General features: G+C 38.9%; 1 protein-coding gene across 1 annotated transcript in view; it reads left to right on the top strand.

The window, feature by feature from the left end:
- Positions 1-945: 945 nt before the first annotated feature.
- The window catches only part of LOC149088750 (uncharacterized), a 94,331-nt gene continuing 76,074 nt past the window's right edge, over positions 946-19,202 (top strand). Inside the window, exon 1 of the mRNA XM_089249718.1 lies at positions 946-1,736. The gene's annotated coding sequence lies outside the window, so the exon portion shown is untranslated. The remainder of the gene's footprint in view (positions 1,737-19,202) is intronic.

The following is a 19,202-nucleotide window of genomic DNA, read 5'->3' as shown; positions in this document are numbered from 1 at the left end:
TGGTACTCCAGGCGCTGGACCAGAAAGAAAGCCGAGTTCACTGTTTTACCCGTTAAAATGACAGAGATGGTGTTGAAACGGATGCTGTACCCGAGTGACAGAGTATTTGTACCTAATTGTCCGTGGACCTGCAATAGTGATCGCTTATTGTGTTTTACGCTTGAACAGTTGACTTATTACAGTGCTATTTCTCTCTCTCTCTCTCCTACTATTTCCTACGTTGGCTGCGATAAGATCACCAATTATTGTATTAGAAAACGCAACTCATGTAAAATCCACTTAGTCGAAGAGTGATGGCGACACCGATAAAATCCAATATGCACTGACAATTTTTTTTCCCTCTCAACAATGCTTTTCAAAATTCTTCCACAACAAAGGAAAAAAAAATTAAGATTAAAAAAAAAAAACACAACAACAACAACACACAATGCAGGTTGCTTGCGAAGGAAACAATTATCAACGCTTGATGATTGGTGAAGTATTTCGATCAACTCCTGCCCAGGGGCCGGCCCACAATCAGAGACGCAGCAAAGTCAGACCTGGGGGGCGTCTGGTTCAGGGTAACTGGACCAGGAAGGGCGCTGATTTCACCGTTTTTCCCCCATTAAAGTTGGGAGGGGCGTCGAAATGGATGCTGGCCCGGGTGGCAGAGTGAATTTCTGTTTTTAATAGTGGGGAGGGCCGGCGCCAGACATAAGGTGACGAGGCAGCCACCTAGGGAGGAATTTTCAACAATGCAATTTCCTAGTTTTAACAATTTGAAGAAATTCAAAAACTCACCATTTACTAACAACGATTTTTAGCTACGGAAAGTTACTAGAAATATCGCCAACACAGCTGAGAATGGCGCCTTTCCCTCCTCCGCTTGTGTTTAGTGTGCGTTGTGTGTGTGTGTGGTAACCCTAGCGATTGCCTCTCGCGTTCCTTATCCACGGCATTCGGAGCCTCGCTGTTGGTTAGTGCGAGTGCTTTTGCGTAGCGTTTGTTGTTACTGAAAAGAGAGCCGCCGCCGTAGTGAAGTGAGTGTGAGTGCGTGCGTATCCAATAATTGAAAAAAAAAAGCTATTGTTGCAAAAAAAAATTGTAACAGGTCCGGAATCGATAGTGTTGTTTCATCGCAACAGTGTTCAGGACTGGTGTTTTACAATTACTCGCCGGAACCATTTTTTTTTAAAAAGAAAAAATTATTTGGTACAACAATTATTTATTTAATTTTTTTTATTATTATTTATATTTCTTTGTTGTGAAGAAGTTCCCAAATGGATTATTACAACAAGATATCAATGGCGTCTGATTGTTATCACAAGAACGTGTCGTTGCATCGTCTCGGTGATGTAAACTCAACATAAAGCGGAAAAGAAATTGGATGTGCATTGTTGGAATCGATTGTTGGTTTTTTGTAGGAATTTTTTTTTTTCTGTGCGAGCACAACAATGCCTTGGCTGGATTATTGGGATTTTATATTCAATTCCAGTTGGAGCCTTGGAGGAAATATTACACCAATTGATCGGAATACCTCAACAATCATCATCAAGCGTTAATTATTGTTTCTTCGCAACTTGCATTGTCTTTTTTTGTTTGTTTGTTTGTCTTCATTTTTTTGCTTTGTTGTGAAAGAATTGAAAGGCATTGTTTGGAGAGAGAAAAAAAAAATTGTCAGTGGATTGGATTTTATCGGTGTCGTCATCACTCTTCGACTAAGTGGATTTTACATGAGTTACGTTTTCTAACAATTGGTGAGTATTGTTTTAGTTATCAATTTCAATTACATTGTTAATTTTTTTCATTGTTCTTTTCTATGAGTTTATAGCTTTTATTTTTTCATTTGCGTGAAGTAGCGAAAATACTGTAAAGTTAAAGCACGCGGTATTGCTTTCTCTTATCAACCAATAGCAACCGGGCTTATTTTGAAAACTGAGTTTCTTTATGCAAGAGGAGTCCTTCGATTGGGTAGCGTGTTGTGGCCGTTTCGCTTGGGTTTTTTCGCAAGCTTTTTCACAGAGTTTTTTTTTAGAGAGGAAAAGTGTTTTTATTGGGTGGAAATGTCTATCATGGTAAATAAATATATTGTTTATTATTTCAACGAATCTCGCTTTTGACGTTTTTCCAAGACATTGAAATCGTAAATAAAATCTGGGTGAGTACAGTGAATCCCACTTATAATGAATGCTTTTCAAAAACCATTATGAAAAGCATTGTTTGAGGAAAAACGCCATAAATGGAAAACCACGATGCATATTCAGGTCCCGCTCCCTATAACTAGTTAAAAGAAAAAACATGGAAAAAAAAGCGGTAAAACGATATAAACGGGAAATCTCGAGATACAGCGAATCCCGCCTACAACGTTTTTCAAAAAAAAAAAAAAAAAAAAAACACTTCAGGGAATTCATTTTAAGGTTTTTAAAACTAACCATGAATAAACGTTGCAATGGGGGAAACGCTCTAAAGAGGAAATCTCGACGAGTACAGTGAATCCCGCTTGTAATGTTTTCAAAAAAACATGACAAACGTTGTAAGCGGAGAAACGCTATAAACGGGAAATCTGAAATCTCGATGAGTTCAGTGAATCCCACTTAAAACGTTTTCAAAACTGCGGAAAAAACCATTGAGCTATGTGTTTATGCTTATATGATTATGTTGGGGTAAATGGAGAAGCTACCCATACTTAGAATAAGACAACCATAATATTCTTTATGGGCATTGTATCGTGTATATATTGTTTATAATTTTTGTGATTGTTTTTAATTGGGTTGCTGTATTTTTGAAATATGACATCCATATTTGTTATGGGCATCTTTTTCTCGGCCACCTCGTTGGGCATTTTGCCTGTTGTGGCGTTGCATTTGCTGTAATTATGCTTATCCAAGACCCACGGTACGGCCATGGTGGATTGGCTTGGATTCTGGTCAATTTGCATTCAGTCGTTATTTCTACTCGCGAACCCGGTGTGGTTTCTACAAAAAAGGCCTATCCTGGTACGCTCCCCCTCCGGAGGCTTTCATGACGAAGAGATCTGATGCCTTGATTTTCAAGAGTACCATAAGCATGAAAATCGATAGGCAAGTACCAGGCCATGTGCGGGTTCCAAGGCAAACTCGGAAGAACTAGCATGCACTACATAAAGGGTGGATCATACGGGATGATCCAAGCTGAAAAGAGATCTTGAGTCACCTGTTCAATTATAGGCACGCATAGGCGGCCGCAGAATTTCCTCGAGGGGAAGGGTTTAAATTTTTTCCTGCAAAATATCTTTTCTTGAAGGTGGGGGGTAGTTAAACCCCAAAACCTCCCTTTGCGTGCTTACAGCCAAGTGGGGGCAGGCACTTCCAGTCGAGTACTGCGTCCCCAGAACATAACTTTACCTAGGGCGCTCTGGTCCGTCCCAGCTTCACGCAGGGATCGATATATCGTTCGAGTTCCCAGACCAGACCTTAGTTCCTTAGGCCGGGATTACGCTATAAATTTGATAAAAGTTCTATAAAACTGGAAAAATACGGCCAACTAAAGGGTATCGGTTACATCGAGCGAATATAACCAATAGGCTTAATGGTTGTTTTTTTTGCTATTTTTTTTAAAAGATCTTTTATTAAACTTTCATAATGCAATCCCGGCCTCACAACCAAGGTGTCTAAAATATCATTTTAGAACAAAGGGCTTGACAAAATGGAGAAAAAATATTTAGGCTCCAGCTTCGATTTCTTAAGAGCCAAACATGTTTTTTTTCCGCTCTAGAAACATGGGCCATAATGATGGAGTTTTTTCGGCTCCTCAGAAATTTCATAACTTTTCCCAGTGTTAAAAGACGTAACGTGATAAAATTTAAAAAATTAGTTGTCCAAAGGCGTCAATTTAGCTATCATATTTAGCAAATGTTAGGCGCCAATCTCGATTTTCGAGTCGCCATGGATTAGTCAAGAAGACTGGGCACACACCGGTTAGGTACGACAAGACAGCTTTAGACAAGCTTAGTCATTTTTGTTCACACCGATTCGTATATACGTGAACAACAATGATAGCTAGTCTAAAGCTGTCTTGTCGTTTCTAACCAGTGCCTTTAACCTGCCTACTGCCTTAAACACGACTCGACAAGACAACTGTAGACAAGCTCAAGTTTTTTTGTTTTAGTTGATTCGTATGGCGCGACGCACACTGGTTTGTCAGAAGAATTGAAACATTGCCTCATACAAGTCGATGTGAACAAAAATGCCTAAGCTTGCCTAAGGCCCCTCTAACCGGTGGGCTCTTAGCCTTAGGGTGTGAACATAATGCGTCCGTATTTCAGATTCTGGAAACCCGCGTCGTCTCCGATTGGTTAAAAACTCGAATTGTAAGTTGAAAAAAAAAAGTAGAAAATCGGGTTTTTTTTACCAATCGGATACGACGCGGGTTTCCATAATTGGAAATACGGGCGCACTATGTTCACATAACAATATCGAGGTTGGGGTTGAAGAAAAGGATTGTAAAACTCTTAAGATACGAACCTGGGTCTCCACCATTTTTAAGAGATGCTTTCTCGTATTCACCAGTATCAAATCTATAAGTACGACAATAAAGTTTGATGCTCTTAAAATGTCAGGCATCGCGTGTTCGTATCAAGCCCATCAACGCGGGTGGAGAGCGCTGACCGTGTCGGTTAACCCATCCTCGAGATTCGATTCCATAATATTACATAGCAATCTGTCTCCATAATAAAAGCTTTATTAAAAGCTGAAAGGCTATTGAAACCCAATAGTTTCTGAGTAACAGACGCTAGTGGCTGTCGGATTTCCCTTCGCCAATGTGTTAACAATAATCTCCTTTGATCGGTCATCACGAGATGGAGACAGACACCCACGCGACATGCGACGACACACACTTGTATCCAAACCTCCAACAACAGTAGCATTCATTGTTGCAGCATCGGATAATGTTTATCCAACGCTCAAGTGTCTTGGTCCCTTCCCAGTCCTGTATCATCAGATCAAGTAACAATTTGCCGTTGATTGTTTTTAAAAGCGAATTTTGATCGAATTTTCGCCATTTGCAAAATTCGAATGACTCAAAAAATATCTCGTATTTCGTAACGTTATTTCCTTTCGTTTGCTACAGCGAGAGGATTTCTTTCACTAATATAAAAAAAAACAGCGGTTTTTTGTTTTTAATGACTGTGTTTAAGGAGGGGAGATGAAGAATCCTAGAGTTTATGCCAAGTGCAATGGCAGCAGTATAACAGCGCTGTAGTTCCCTCTCTTTTAGTTGCTGCTTCTATGATGTGGTTTTTCTTATTTATTTTGTGTACGTTTTATTTGAAGTTCAGGCCCGGAGGCGCGGGGCCATTACCTGTCTACGAACTCACGGAACCTGTTTTTCATTATTTTTTCCTTTCCTTTCACTGTAAAGACCAATTATTAGCCTCAAGATTTCGCAATAACGCGGTTATATATCTCTATATCAGAGAGAGAGAGGTCGTGAAAGAGACGACATTGGCGGATATCTTAAGAATCTATGAGCTAAGAAACTTTTTTTTTTTTAAAGGTGTAAGTCGTGTTTTTTCTGGGTAGAGAGATACTTGTTTGAGATTAGCTCGTGTTTTATATATATATATATATGGGCGATAGTTTTTCTTTTCTGTGAAGCAATGGAAGCGTGTGACGTTTTAAGTGGAGGGATTAATTCGCCCGTTTGTTATGCGATGGATCTGTCTTGACTTGAGGTTATAATTAAGATCTCGTCGTGATTGTGTCGAGTTTTTCTTTTTATGGGATGTTGTCACTCGAAGGAGGATTGTGGTTTTGCTCTGTCAACAATAAGCACTTCGAAGTTATTTCGTGTTTACAATGGCATCGTTTTTCAAGCATTTCAGTGCCGATATTGTTGGGTGTTGCGGCACTTTGACTTTTCATCACGGATATCTCCGTTCAAAGGTTTCTGAATAGTTGTGATTCGGAAACTTTCTGCTTCAATACGAGCAGTAACATTTCTGAAGGCGGCTATACACGTGATTTCAAGCTTAACAAGAATGCATGTTCACTCTCTTTGCACAAGACGCGATTCCGAAAGTGTGTACCATGCAGTTAGCTTTTAGTTGTAACTCTTCTTGGCTGTTGGTATTTTTGTGGCGATTTTCTTCCGTCCGCAAAGACAACAAAACCATCTCGTCACCCGACAGTGAAAGCAAAATGGAAAATGCACATAACTTGTACAAGAAAAACATTGAACGCGTAATCTGGGCAAGCATGCTCGAGTGCTTGTAGGAGAATTTTGCGCCGGCATTTTGATTGCATTGAATGGATTTTTATCATCTTTTTGATTTTTATCGAGATTGAATGAATTTTTTATCATGCATGCTTGTACAAGCTGCAGCTTGCGAAAGTGAAGTTGTGTATCATGCGGATACTCGTACCAATCGTCAGGCTTCGGTGAGCTTTGATTAGCATTTTTCTTCCGTACACAAGGATAGAGGTAGTTAAAACAAGAGAATCGTCATCCGAGCTCCACATGTTTCAAGTATAAACTGGTTCTTGTACAAGCATATTTGTCCGCGTGTTGTCGAAAGGAAAACAGTGCATGCTTATACAAAAAGATTGAACATGCTTGTCAAGTTTGCAGTCACCGTGTGCAGCCGCATTGAAGTCACATTCGTTTGTCACACTGTTTTGCCCCCTCACAATGTAGGTCTGATAGTAATCGTGCTAGAGTTTGCGCTGGTATTGTTTGCTGATTTTGTTGAAAACAACGTGGACCGGATGATGAACCACGAGACGATCGAATTTCGCCAGACCAGCCAGTGGCTCTTGAGGAGTCTACCTGTTGTTAGAGAGGAGGAACTCGTTGGAGCCGCCAGTCACATGGAATGCGCATAGCCTCATCAGTTGACTGCTATTACAGTTTATAGCCAACTTTGCAGGAGACTAATGTGTCTTGTCTCTAACAAGCAACGCTAATCGATGGCTCGCTTGAGGCCCCGTCTGTTGTGTGAACGTTTGAGGTTCGTCGCCCAAGTTATGTGGATTCGAACGGCTTCCATATCGTCGGCACCAAAGGTTGAAGAGTTATTGGAAGTACTGTAGAGATGTTAATTTTTAAAAGATTGGTCGTGTCAGAGGTTGCTGAAATGTAATGTTTTAAATAAAAAAAGCATAATAGAAGGAAAATGTGTAATCGGCTTAAATGTAGCGGACGGGGGTCCCCTCCGTGTTTGAAAGTGGAGGGAGGTGGGGTCTCTTTAAAGTGCTAAAAATATAGAATTAAAAAGTGTTTTTGCCTCTCAAACTTGTGGTATGCGTGTATCCTAGTTCCTGGTGCATGTGAGGGTAAAATAATCAGTGATGGCAGAAAAACGAGTGAAGTCCTTAAAAAAAGGCAAAGTTGCCTATTGGTGAAAATAGTACCTCGGTACACGTTTCCAGGGGCTACTTAGCATGAAGGGTTGAGAATAAATGTGCCCATTGAGGAAAAAAAAGATCAAATGAATCAGAAGTTGAAAAAAGTCAGGCGAGATCCCTGACGAGCACGCGTAATGAGGACCGACCTTTTTCTGACTCGAACTCTTACAGTTGTGCTTAATTTCGAATACTGTACTGTGCACCCAAGAGACTGTTTTCTATCTCTTTTTTTCAAAGGCGCAATATTCGAATATCGGTGGAGCGCGTATCCTGTAGTACCCACACTCCACATAGACTCTTGTTTTTGCTGAAAAACAATACCACGTATTCCACCTTCCTTCACGTCGTCATCAATTACGTTGCTTATTTGAAACAGATTTGCAGTTTTCGCCCAATTTCCTCCTCTCTGGGGGCAAAAAATAAATTACATGTACCTAATACTGAGAGAAACAGCTACAAGAAGCAACTATTCACGCAGTGTAGGCTGAAGAAACGGCTTGTTGTCACGAGTATTTTTATGTATTCGTGTATCACGCTAATGATACAGGAGTTGCAGTTTTTTTAATGTTAGTTCCTATGGTGTGCAAAGGAAATTGGGGAAGGGGAGGTCTCCATAGCATTATTGTCGCTGTTTTATGGTTGATATTTACCTAATAATAACCATAATAGATAACGACTTACAGCAATTTGCCTCTTGAAATGAGTATTTCTTCAACTAACAACGGTCAATTACTTCTTTTTTTTGCCACGGAAATTGCTTTTTAAGCATCGAATAGTTAGTTACCCAGTCTGAATGCAAAAAAGTATTGTTACGAAAATTATGTGAATAATCAATAATGCATTTCTCTTGTAAATCTCGCAAAAATCGTCGACAAACTTGGCAAGTCTGACGACAGCGATAATTTGTCGTAGCGCTAAGAAAAGTGTAAAGATGTCGCGAGAATGGAGTAGGATTCCCTCGAAGTTTTTCTCGCCCGTATATGAGCGCCACCAACGGATAATTAAAAAACTGAAATTATGGTGAGATATCTTATTTGTAGGTCTCTCTGTTTAGCGTGTTTTGTCGAAACCGCTGCTTGTGAATACGTTTATATAGATAGCTGTTCTGTAAATATAAATCTGTGTATCCTTCGCATTGCGTTGTGGTTTGCCATTTCGAGTGCTTGAGAGAGTCATTATCCGGAACAGTATTGTTTAATAAAAACCCATGGTCTCAAATTCTGAATTCTATTCGTTGTTTAGGAATTATTTTGAGAACTCTGAAAGCCGCTGTTGAGAAAATTGCTTGTGAATCATGATTCGTAAATTATTGTCAAGGTATTCTTTGTTTTATGTCGGAATGGCACTGTGGTTTGTAGTTTAGAAACTGGACCGTGCGAATTTTCAATACAGTTTTGACGGGAATCAATTTTAAATCATGGCTGCTCATATTCTGAATGTTCTTGCTGAGTTGAAGTATGGGAATTGCTTCGAAAGCATTGAATAGCAACCGAGTATGAATTGTTAGAATTTTTAGAGTAAAGAATTTTTTTTTTTTTTTGCATTTTTATTTTCAATTAAATGTTTAGTAACGATTTGGTGAAATTGGCAGCGGTGACTTAGAAAGCCAATGTTGAGAATTCAGGGGTGGAAACTCTGCTACAATTTCCAACTTCTGCTACATTTTGCTACAATTTCCGGTCGTTTGCTACATTTTGCTACAAAAACGCCGAAATTCTTCAATTCTGCGCCAAAAACAAGTTTTCAAAATATTGCGCCAAAAACAAAATTTTCTTTTAAGAAACTTTGAAATTGCAACACAATAGAAGTTGACTTTTCGATAACATCATTTGTCTCCCCCGCAATTTAATTTCTTGGGGCTACAAATAGAATTTGCTTGGGCCCCCGCCCCCACAGGAATTGGCGCTCAGGCTTCCGACAACGTCAAATATAAATTCTATGAAAAATCCATTTTTTTTTTTGCAAATATTGGATATAAATGACCTAATACAGTCGAATCCCGTTTTAACGAATACCGTTATAGCGAAAATCTCGTTTTAACGAACACTTTTCTAATCCACCAGATATGTTTACATAGGAATAATTCTAAAACCTGGGATTCCTTTATAACGAAATTTCGTTAAAACTAAGTGATTTCTCCTGTCTCTTGGAGTTCGTTATAACGGGATCCAACTGTATAATATTCATTTTCTGTGGAATGATAGGACGGGTCGTTGTAATGCACATTGCCTGTATAATAATTAATAAAAAAATAGATGGTATCCGGTAGAACATAATATTTTCATCTTAATATGCTTCTGGCGATCACATAATATCAAACTATGTGAATTGGGGTCAAACGTATATACGAATTGCCACTCATCCCCAGAACAATATATAAAAAAAACCCTTCAATCGCAGTTTTCAGCAATTTTTTTTACGTAAAAAAGTTGACTCCGGTGATTTTATGCATTCCTTATATTAATTATTTTTTAAATTGTGTCTATTTTCCCTGAATGGCTATATTTGACAAAACATTCGTGTATCCTTTAATTCAGTGTTTCTTAACCTTTTTCAGCTCATGGGCCCCCATAGATCAAATTTTTATCTCGTGGCCCCTGTCCTATCCAAGGCCTCCCCCCCTCTCTACCCTCATCCAAGAGTGAGATATTTTCTATTTTTTTTATTATGAATGAAATTTTAATAAATCAGATCAATCTCTGGAATCCTGGCTAGGCACGGATTCAAGTGGTAGATTATCATCTCTCCCAGGAGTCAAACTATATGGTAAAAAACGGTCCGTGTAAAATACGGGATGACCCGACGATCCTGCACGACAAATCGACCCTCCCAAGATATCAACCGTTGCTCTGGCTTAGCTGGAAATGACAGCTTACATATGAAAATCATAGTACCAGATCCCATATAGTGCAGTCCCCTCCCTCCATTATAGACATGAAGACCCAGGTCATGCTCACATAGATCCAAGGGTTAAGATGCCCCTGGTTCTATGGACGGATCTGATGGATTCTGAAAGTAGTAATATCTTTCAACCATGTTCCACTTATAGGGCTTTTCCTATTCACAGCTATTCCTCCCTCTATGACTCCCTTCACCACCTGTCGGGGATCACCCTTCTTCTGATTTTTACCCGTGGCCCCCCTAGAATATCCCAGGACCGCAAGGAGGCCATATGGCCACAGGTTGAGAACCACTGCTTTAATTAACAGAATGGAAAAGTTCGCGAAAGAATGTACAAATCGCACTGGAAAAACAGCAATGACGAATCTGTCTTCACCATCAGGAGTTTTGCGACGCAAAAGCTTTCCGTTAATTCAGAGTGTCTATGATCATGGAAAAGTGACGAAATGAGAAAAAAAGTCACGGAATAAGGGAAAAATAGGGAATAAAGCAGATGTCTACTCGGATTGAATGTTTTGTGAAAATAGTTTAATCGTTATTTTATAGTTTTTATTTCGATTGTTTACATTAAATTATCTTTAATTCTATGGTTTAAATTACTAAAGTAAAAAATAAGTTAAGTCTACAGTTTTTTATCATTCTGTTCTAAGTATGACCCAGCAAGAGTATGTTGAATTAAACTGAGGATCAAGAGCAAACTCGAAAAGAAACGCTTATCATTTTAAATATGAAATGGGTAAATTTTCTTTTACCAGAAGAAAATGCTCGAAACTGAACAGAACAAAAGCACAATTTACGACTTGCATCAGCGGCAAAAACGAAAAATAATTACTTTTCTAATGAGAGTTCCAAGTCCTTCCTGTAGTGATTTATTTTTTTAATTAGTTATTACCAAGTTTGCAAGGTAAATCTAAAAACGCCTATTTTCAAATTATTTTTGTGAAATCTGAAATACCATATGCTAAAATTTAAGTCTCGATGCTATTGTAGGGAATGTACAAATATAAATATCAAGAAGTCTCAAAATTTTATGATTTAAAAATTTAAAAAAAAAATGTATAATTATCTGTCAGGGGTGGCCAACTTCTTTCTGTTCCTTGGCCAGCATAATGGTCAGCTATAGCGTCACGGGCCTCATCAGTAGTGAAACTTCTGTGTATAGGCCGCTCCATTATTAATTGAATTAATTAGTTATTAAATTAATTTCGTCACTAGAAATAAGAAGTTTGTAAGCAGTTTGTTAATCAAGAAATTCTGCTGTTGGAACCGATAGTTCGATAATGATCAGAAATTTAATTTTTTTCACGGTACTTCTACCTTGTCGCGGGCCGCACAAAATCACTTCACGGGCCAGCTGTTGGCCACCCCAATCTGATCTATGTATTTTGTGCCTGGGGGGGGGGGAGAGGAGACGCCCCTTCTAAGCACAGATAACACTTTTTTGAAGCAAAAAGTAATCGTGTGTACGCTATTTCATATATGTATATAAAAAACTATTTTATTTACTGCCAAAATTTTAAAGTGCTACAAAACCGATAAATGCTGCTACAAAAATCTCATTTCCATCCCTGTTTTCATCCCAATTTTCATTTTCCATCCCTGAGAATTTCATGGTCTGGTGGTAAGCAGTACTTCACAAATTCTGAAATCCATCGTTGAAAAATTCAAAATAATTGGGAATTATTATTGTATAAATTCTGAGAGAATGATGTTTCGAAATCGGCTGAGATAATTCAAAAAACCATTGTTGAGAATTTCATGGTTTAGTAACCATTCCCTCACAAATTCTGAGTTCCATTGTTAAAAAATTCGTTGTTTAGGAACTATTCTGAGAATTTTTTCCTTTGGGAACTATAGCTTTGCGTTTTCCGAAAATCGTTGTTGAGCTATTCTTTGTTTTGTTTCCGAATGACAATTGTTTAAAAGTTTGATGTTTAGAAAATCTGTGTATTTTTTTTTTATCTATCTGCTGTACCTAAAATGATATGGGATATCTCGAAATATTCGATGGTTATTTGAGGACGTATCCCTTAAAACTGAGATGACCATAAACCAAAACTTGAAATGTCGGGATGGGTCCTATATATTATAGGCTAATTTTTTGAAAGAGACGGGAATAAATAAATTTTTTTTGTTAAAAATCGAGCCAAACGAATGTTTCTTTTGATTTTTCTGAGACGCATTGACAACTTTTCGATATTATCATAATTGGCATTGCTAACATAAATGTGTGTTGAAACTGTTACATATACATAATTTTAGGCTCCAATACTAATTTTTTTAGCCGCCGTGGTGACCTGGTGCTTGTCAAGCCCTTCCGTATAAATATACGACTACACACTTAAAGGCCAGTTTACACGCGTTAAGGGATAGTTAACTAAAGTTGTCAAGTACTTTAAAATGTATGCAGACGATAAGGGCCGTTTATACGGGTTCAATTGGTAAGTGAGTGATTAAGTAGAATAGAGTCCGATCTAATTTTTCGATTAAGTAGAGATGATGGGTATGCCGCTATTGAGCGTGATCTCGTATTATCCAATGAGCATTTACTAAACTTACTTTTTTGAGCGCTTGACAACTTAAAATTCAGTTTACTAAATCACACTTAACGTGTGTAAACAGGTCTCGAACTGAAAGCTCGTATGCTCAACGTTTTTTTTATGAAAGTATGCACAATTTCCCTTTCGGCACTATCAACATGTTAAATTTTTTTGATTGTACTAGCGGCTAGAAGATTGAATTTCGGTTGTGCGTGCTTGTACAAGCCGCACCTGTGCAAGCGAAACTGAAGGTGTGTGCAAGTAGCTTCTACTCTTTAAGCTTAACTCTTTAGTGAGCCGGTTTTGGTATGTATTTTTGTTGGCGTTTTTCTCTTCTGCACACAAAGCCAGCCAAAGCCCATCATTACCCGAGCTCGAAATATTCATTCCTAGTGCAAACTGGGTCTTGTGCATGCACAAGCATACTTAGGCTGGGCGCACACCGGTTGAACAGACTAGGCAAAAACAGCTTTGCCCAAACTGTCATTTTCGTTCACATTGATTTGTATGACGCAACCTTTCAATTGTCTGACTAACAGGTGTGCGTTGCGCCATAGAAATCAACTTGAACAGTGACGAAGTTTGTCTAAAACTGTCTTGTCTAGTCGTGTCTGACCAGTGTGCGCCTAGCCTTATACCGTGCCAACATATACCAATTAGTTAGAGGTTTCGGAGAGGAATATGGACGAGGTGCATGTGTTTTAGTAGCACTAGCCTTGTATCGCGAGGTGTCTAAAGGGGAAATTTTGCATCCTTTGCATGAAAACGTTGAACATGCTTATCAAGTTTGCAGTTATAAGTGCTGCAGCAATTGAAGTAATATTTACTGATATGCATGAGGATGCCTGAACTAGCTAACCTAACCCTAGCCGATGACTTGAAGTCAAGGTACATTCCGTTCGGGAAAGGAACATTGTAGAAATCACTTTGAAGAAAATTAGAGTCCGGACACACACAATGAGGGTTTTTTTTAATGTTTGGGCCCATTCCGGCATCGAGCCAAGGAACTCCAGGCACGTGGCACACCCTTGTTTTCTCTCACCCCTCCGTTCTTGACGAGTACCCGGATCGTTGACACCAACCAACGAGGCAAACATATATTTCTCCATTTTTTTTTTTTCTCTCTCTTGAATACGCACTGCTGCCTTGCATGTGAATGTTGTCAGTAGTGTGGTGTGTATATGTATGTACATCACGCCTCGAGACTCGACAAGCCAGATTCTCTGCTGCTGGTTGAAAGAGTGGCTGTAATGTTGCGTAGTTGAAGGGAAAAAAATCCGCTCTCTCATCATTAGATTACGTTGGCCTCTCTCCAGGAACGCTCTTATCACCATCATCATTTCGGAAGGGAAACATGCCATGATGAGAATGTTCGTTGTTGGTCTCTCTTGTCGCAGTGACTGAGTCATACACGATGTGAATGTGTGTGTATACAGTTGGTAAATGGTGCAAAATGGTGTGTGTGTGTGTAGGGGGGGGGGGGGTTAATTTGTGAAGGGAGAACGAGCGAGTTCTTCATTGTTCTCTTGAACTGACTTTTCAGGGAATTAAATACTGAAATGGGGAAATTTTTTTTTTTTATTAAATCCCCACGGCTGGTGGGTTTTAGTACTGCATAACATCGTGAGACATATTGTTGCGTTACATGTTTTATTCCCTAGTGTGAAAAGTTGTGGTTGCCTCGAGCTTAAAAATGAATGTTTCGGAGGAGTTGTAGGCTCTATTTTCTTCGAATTTTTGGACTACCTTGATAGGGGGAAATTTCCTGTGGATTTTTAGGTCGATTGGAAATTTTGGATCAGTTTTTATTTTTTGTAGGTGACCGTGCGTGCACTATACTTATTTATAGGTCTCGGCTGGACAAATCGCAAAAAAGTCTATAACAACTTTTACGTACCAAAAAAAAGTCCAAAATAATTCTTTTTTCTTTTACTTTTTCTGGGTGGCGACCCTCTTTCATGTTGGCAAATATGCTACTGTAAATTCAAAACATTTTGTGCTGCTCTGAGCCTGCAATTTAGTAACTGCACAAATATAATTTTAGGCGACAATATCAATTTTTAGAGTTTCCATGGCGACCTGGCGCATCCTAATATAACGTAGAATTATCGTGTTTGCGAGAGATATTCAGAATTCTCTGGCAATTCTCTTGCTTTTGAAGTTTTCATAGACACGGAGAATGCAGCTTGTCACATGAATCTCTACTGTTTCATTAGGAAAGCTTATCAGTAGAGCCCGAAAGTTCAGGTAAAATGCCATAAATGCCTTTTTGAAATTTCCGTGCTATAAATGTGCTTATTTTAACATATTTCTATACGTTTATTAGTCAATTTCAGAGGCCATAATCTGTAAAACTTGGATATTTTGATCACAAGAAATTGCCCTTTTTTTTAAATTTTCCAACTCTCATTATCTATTATCAGAAAAGCCGCCTCCCCCCTTTTGGATGAATGAATTTGTTTCACATGAACGCAGCCCGAGTTAGAAAAGCAGAGGAAAATTAAAAATTTTTGTTTCTCCACATCTCAGGCATCTTCAATCCGTTGCTCGCGAGCACCACGGTGCTCCCTGGAACATCCAGAGTGCTCGATGCTCGTGCCCGATTTCGTACTCACGAGCACTTGGTCAAAGTTAAAATTAAAAACCTTGTACAAATTGTATTTAAGGATTGAAATCAATCCTGATTTCATGCATTCGTATGTCGAACTTCCCGTAAGGGTGCTCTTTTGATGATAGATACAGGTAGTGCTCACGACTAGAAAAAAGTTGAAGACCTCTGCTCCACATGCTTCACATAATGTCTCGCTCAGCATTGGACTGCATTGCATGTGTATAGTAGACCGATGATTGTCCCAAGAGGTCATGAATTGACGTTGTCATGGCTCACACAAGGGAGATTGGAGCAGACAGGTCCCTGGGGGTCCACGTTGTTTTGATCTTGTTTTTTGCACCATAAATGCACTGCAAATAGCCATGGCTATTTATTAAACATACATATTCAGTTTTCGATTAAATTGACCAGAGTCGCCCTCAGGGATTTGTGACAGATGCGGCCACACAGGGGCCCGCGCTTGAAGGACTCTCGCATATGTTTCAATATAAAAGAAGTTATATTATTTTACAAAAATACAACAAGATAGCTATGTTTCAAGTATAGAAATGATAATGAATATTTCAAATAATACAAAAAATAAATAAATAAACCAGAATTATTGCCCAGCTCGAGGGAGCCCCACAGACATTTTCTCTACCGGATTCGAGTCTGGTAATGGTGGCCCTGGAATTGACCTAATCAGGAGGGGGGGTCTACTAACATTTTATCTTGAGCTTGAAATAAATCTAACTTGGATAACAATGCAGCTATTATAAACTATAATTTAAACAATGGACGGATTAAGTGGAACCAATTTTCAAGCTAGTTTTTGGACCCTTGTTTTGGCTTTATTTTTAAATGCCTTTTTTAGTGCCTATTTTAGGCATTTTAGTGCCTTTTTCGACCATTTTTTAGTGCCCAAACTTCCAGGCTCTACTTAGCCTATCATACCAGGCTTTTCGGTAAAGAAAACATCCACACTCACGCTAGAATTAATCAGAAGTACGTACTGAAGACAGAAGTAAAAAGCACTGTGTTTGTTAGATTCATTCATATGGCTTTAATTTACGAGATTTATTTAAACGTTTGAATTAAATTCATTCAAATTTTTTTTTTAACTTCTAGAAGTTGGTTTGTTTATATTCATTTTTTTTGTCTCTGTAAAGAAAATCCCAATCCCTAACTTACACATTCAATTCACTACACGGTTACATCTTACACGATGATTTTGTGGAACCAATTAATCGCTTAAAGCGAGGGATGCCTCTACTGTCTGAAAGTGTCCAAAACCTTTAAAATAAGGGCTCGGCATCGGAGAAAGTAATTTAGGTGCCAGCCCAGTTTCTAAGGCTGGGCGCACGGTTAAGCATTTTTGTTCACATTGATTTGTATGACGCAACGTTTCCATTTGTCTGACTAACCGTCGTGCGTTGCGCCATACAAATTAACGTGAACAACAGTGACTGAGCTTCTCTAAAACTGTCTTGTCATGTCTAACCGTTGTGCTCCCAGCCTAAGGATTTTTTCCCCCTACTTTCTGATCTCTTTCCATGCTGGAAAGCATGCTGATATAATTTCCAAAACTTATGTGTTGTCCCTTTGCGGACTCCTTCATGAACACACACACACACACACAAAACTATGCGCTTTAGTATTCGTTTTGTATCGTCCCCCCCCCCCCCAGAAAACATTCAATTTTTGTTTTTCGGGATTTTTACCTCCCATATGTTTGTTTATTTTTTCACAAGAAGTTCTAGTTAGTTCACTAGAAACTTAGAGTGAACTAGAAGTTTCAACTTTTTCAGTATCCGTGAAAAATCGAGGGGAAGCCTGGAACTTTGTGTGGCTTTTTTTCCCCTATTACAGTATATGTTCAGTGAATAGACAGACTTCTCAACGACCAAATCTGTTGAAGATCCTCGGTCAAGTAAAAGTATACCGTGTGGTTCGTGGATTACCACGAATTACCATTTACCAAGCTTTCCTGAAATTTTCTGTATATTACACGCTATATGGCGTGAGCGACATCACCCTGCTACGTTTCGAATATATGGGGAAAAAATTCTATTGTAAACACGATGAAGTTTTGATGTTGAAAAATACATTTGCTTCAGAAAACATTCAAAAAAAAAATTTTTTTTTTTGCTCATTAAGTCAAGGAAATGTTTGAGTTGTGGTCAGGGAAATGATCAAGCAGATTTTGCAGAACCCCGTTTTTATTAGTTTTTAAACATTTTCCCCTTTTTTAGGAGTTGAAACAGGTCCAACAATAACGTTTCTTTCAACTTTTCCAGGCCACAGCGACCGGCTCCCCCTTCTACTTTGGTAGATACGCTATTACGAATTCCAAAAAACTTTGTATTACCCCGATTGTACACACAATTTAGTACAGTAAAACCCCTCAAGGGTCACATCTCAGATGCGTTCACCCCTCTCTTGCGGCCAAATAATATATTTTCTTATATAATAAAAGTATGCGTTTCAAACCCCTGAATAACGGTCACCCTTCGTTTACAAACGTATTTTTATCCTGCCGGTGTCTGCAAAATGGGGTTTTACTGTAACTGCATTTTAGGTGTCAATAAAATTTTTTTATTTATAACGACCTGGCTCGTAGGAATTGTGAATCCCTTATGTAGGGTTGACGGTATTTGTATATAACGAAACCATAACATGTTTCTCCCGTGACATCTCTGAAATCGTCTAGGATTTCTTTCCGCCGTACTTGTGCGTATCCGTTTATTTGAACTTGGAAAAATGCATAGTTTGAATTCAGGGCAAATAGATCGAGAGGAAGAAGTCTTTGAACATCGAGGTCGCCGTAGGAAAATTATGCCCACAATCCTCTCTTCTTCTTCCAGTTCATTGCCGCATGCATCGACTCTTTTCTCGTGAAAAACAGAAAAGAATTTGTTTTTCTTTTCTGTATTGTATTTGGTGTACGTGTCTGTCTGTGTGTGTGTGTGTGTGTGTACGTACGCATGCAGAGACGAGAGAACAACAAAACGAGCCCATTTCCCAGTATGAAACTTCTTATTTGATTTTTTTTTCAAAAAAACAATTCGTTGTGGTCGGTCGAACGGGACGGTCGCGCGCCAACGACTCTAGTGCGCGCGCAAACAATACTATCTCCGTCCCAGTGTTTTTTTGAGTGTTGTATGTGTATATTTTTATTATGGGAAGGGAAGAAGGAGGGGGGGGGAAAGCCTATTTTTTTTCCGATTTGAAAAGAATGGCCCGCTTTTTTTTTGTGTGTGTGTGTGTGAGATTTTTCGATTTAAATGCATTTTTTTCTTCTCTTCTATCGTCGTTTTGTTTGTGAGTTTCCTCTTTTCTTTTGTGGTTATCTGATGTCGGGAACGATTTCGTAATCGTTGGCCGTTTAGGAGAAAAGTTTTTTTTCTCTTTCGGGGCATGTTTTCGATGAGTTTGTGGTGTGAGAAATGTTGTGATTGCGGGTTGTTGAGAGTGAAGTGTCGAATTTAGGAACCGGAAGGGCAGTGTTTTGTTATTTGTATAAGTAATGTGGAAAGCGTAGGTTGAGTAGTTGGCCTCCTTGCAATTAGTCTCTAACTCTGATCTCGGAACGCACGAACTCCGGGAGTACCATAGTGCAGGAGGTTGGGGGGGGGGGGTGTTGCCCGAGGCATGTGAAAATTTTGACTGGCCTGTATTTTTTTTCCGATCACAGGCCCGACGGGGGCATATAAAACAAAAAAAAATTAATTTTTTTTTTCCATTGACGATGATGAAAAAGGTTCATGCGTGAAATTTTACAGAAATGCTTCGTTTGACAGCCATAGT

Source organism: Pholcus phalangioides, unplaced genomic scaffold (genome assembly GCF_987345545.1).
Source record: "Pholcus phalangioides strain wild (caught in Gottingen) unplaced genomic scaffold, Ppha-v1.0 ptg000003l_1, whole genome shotgun sequence".
Taxonomy (NCBI): Eukaryota; Metazoa; Arthropoda; class Arachnida; order Araneae; family Pholcidae; genus Pholcus; species Pholcus phalangioides.
This window is presented reverse-complemented; position numbering and strand designations above follow the sequence as displayed.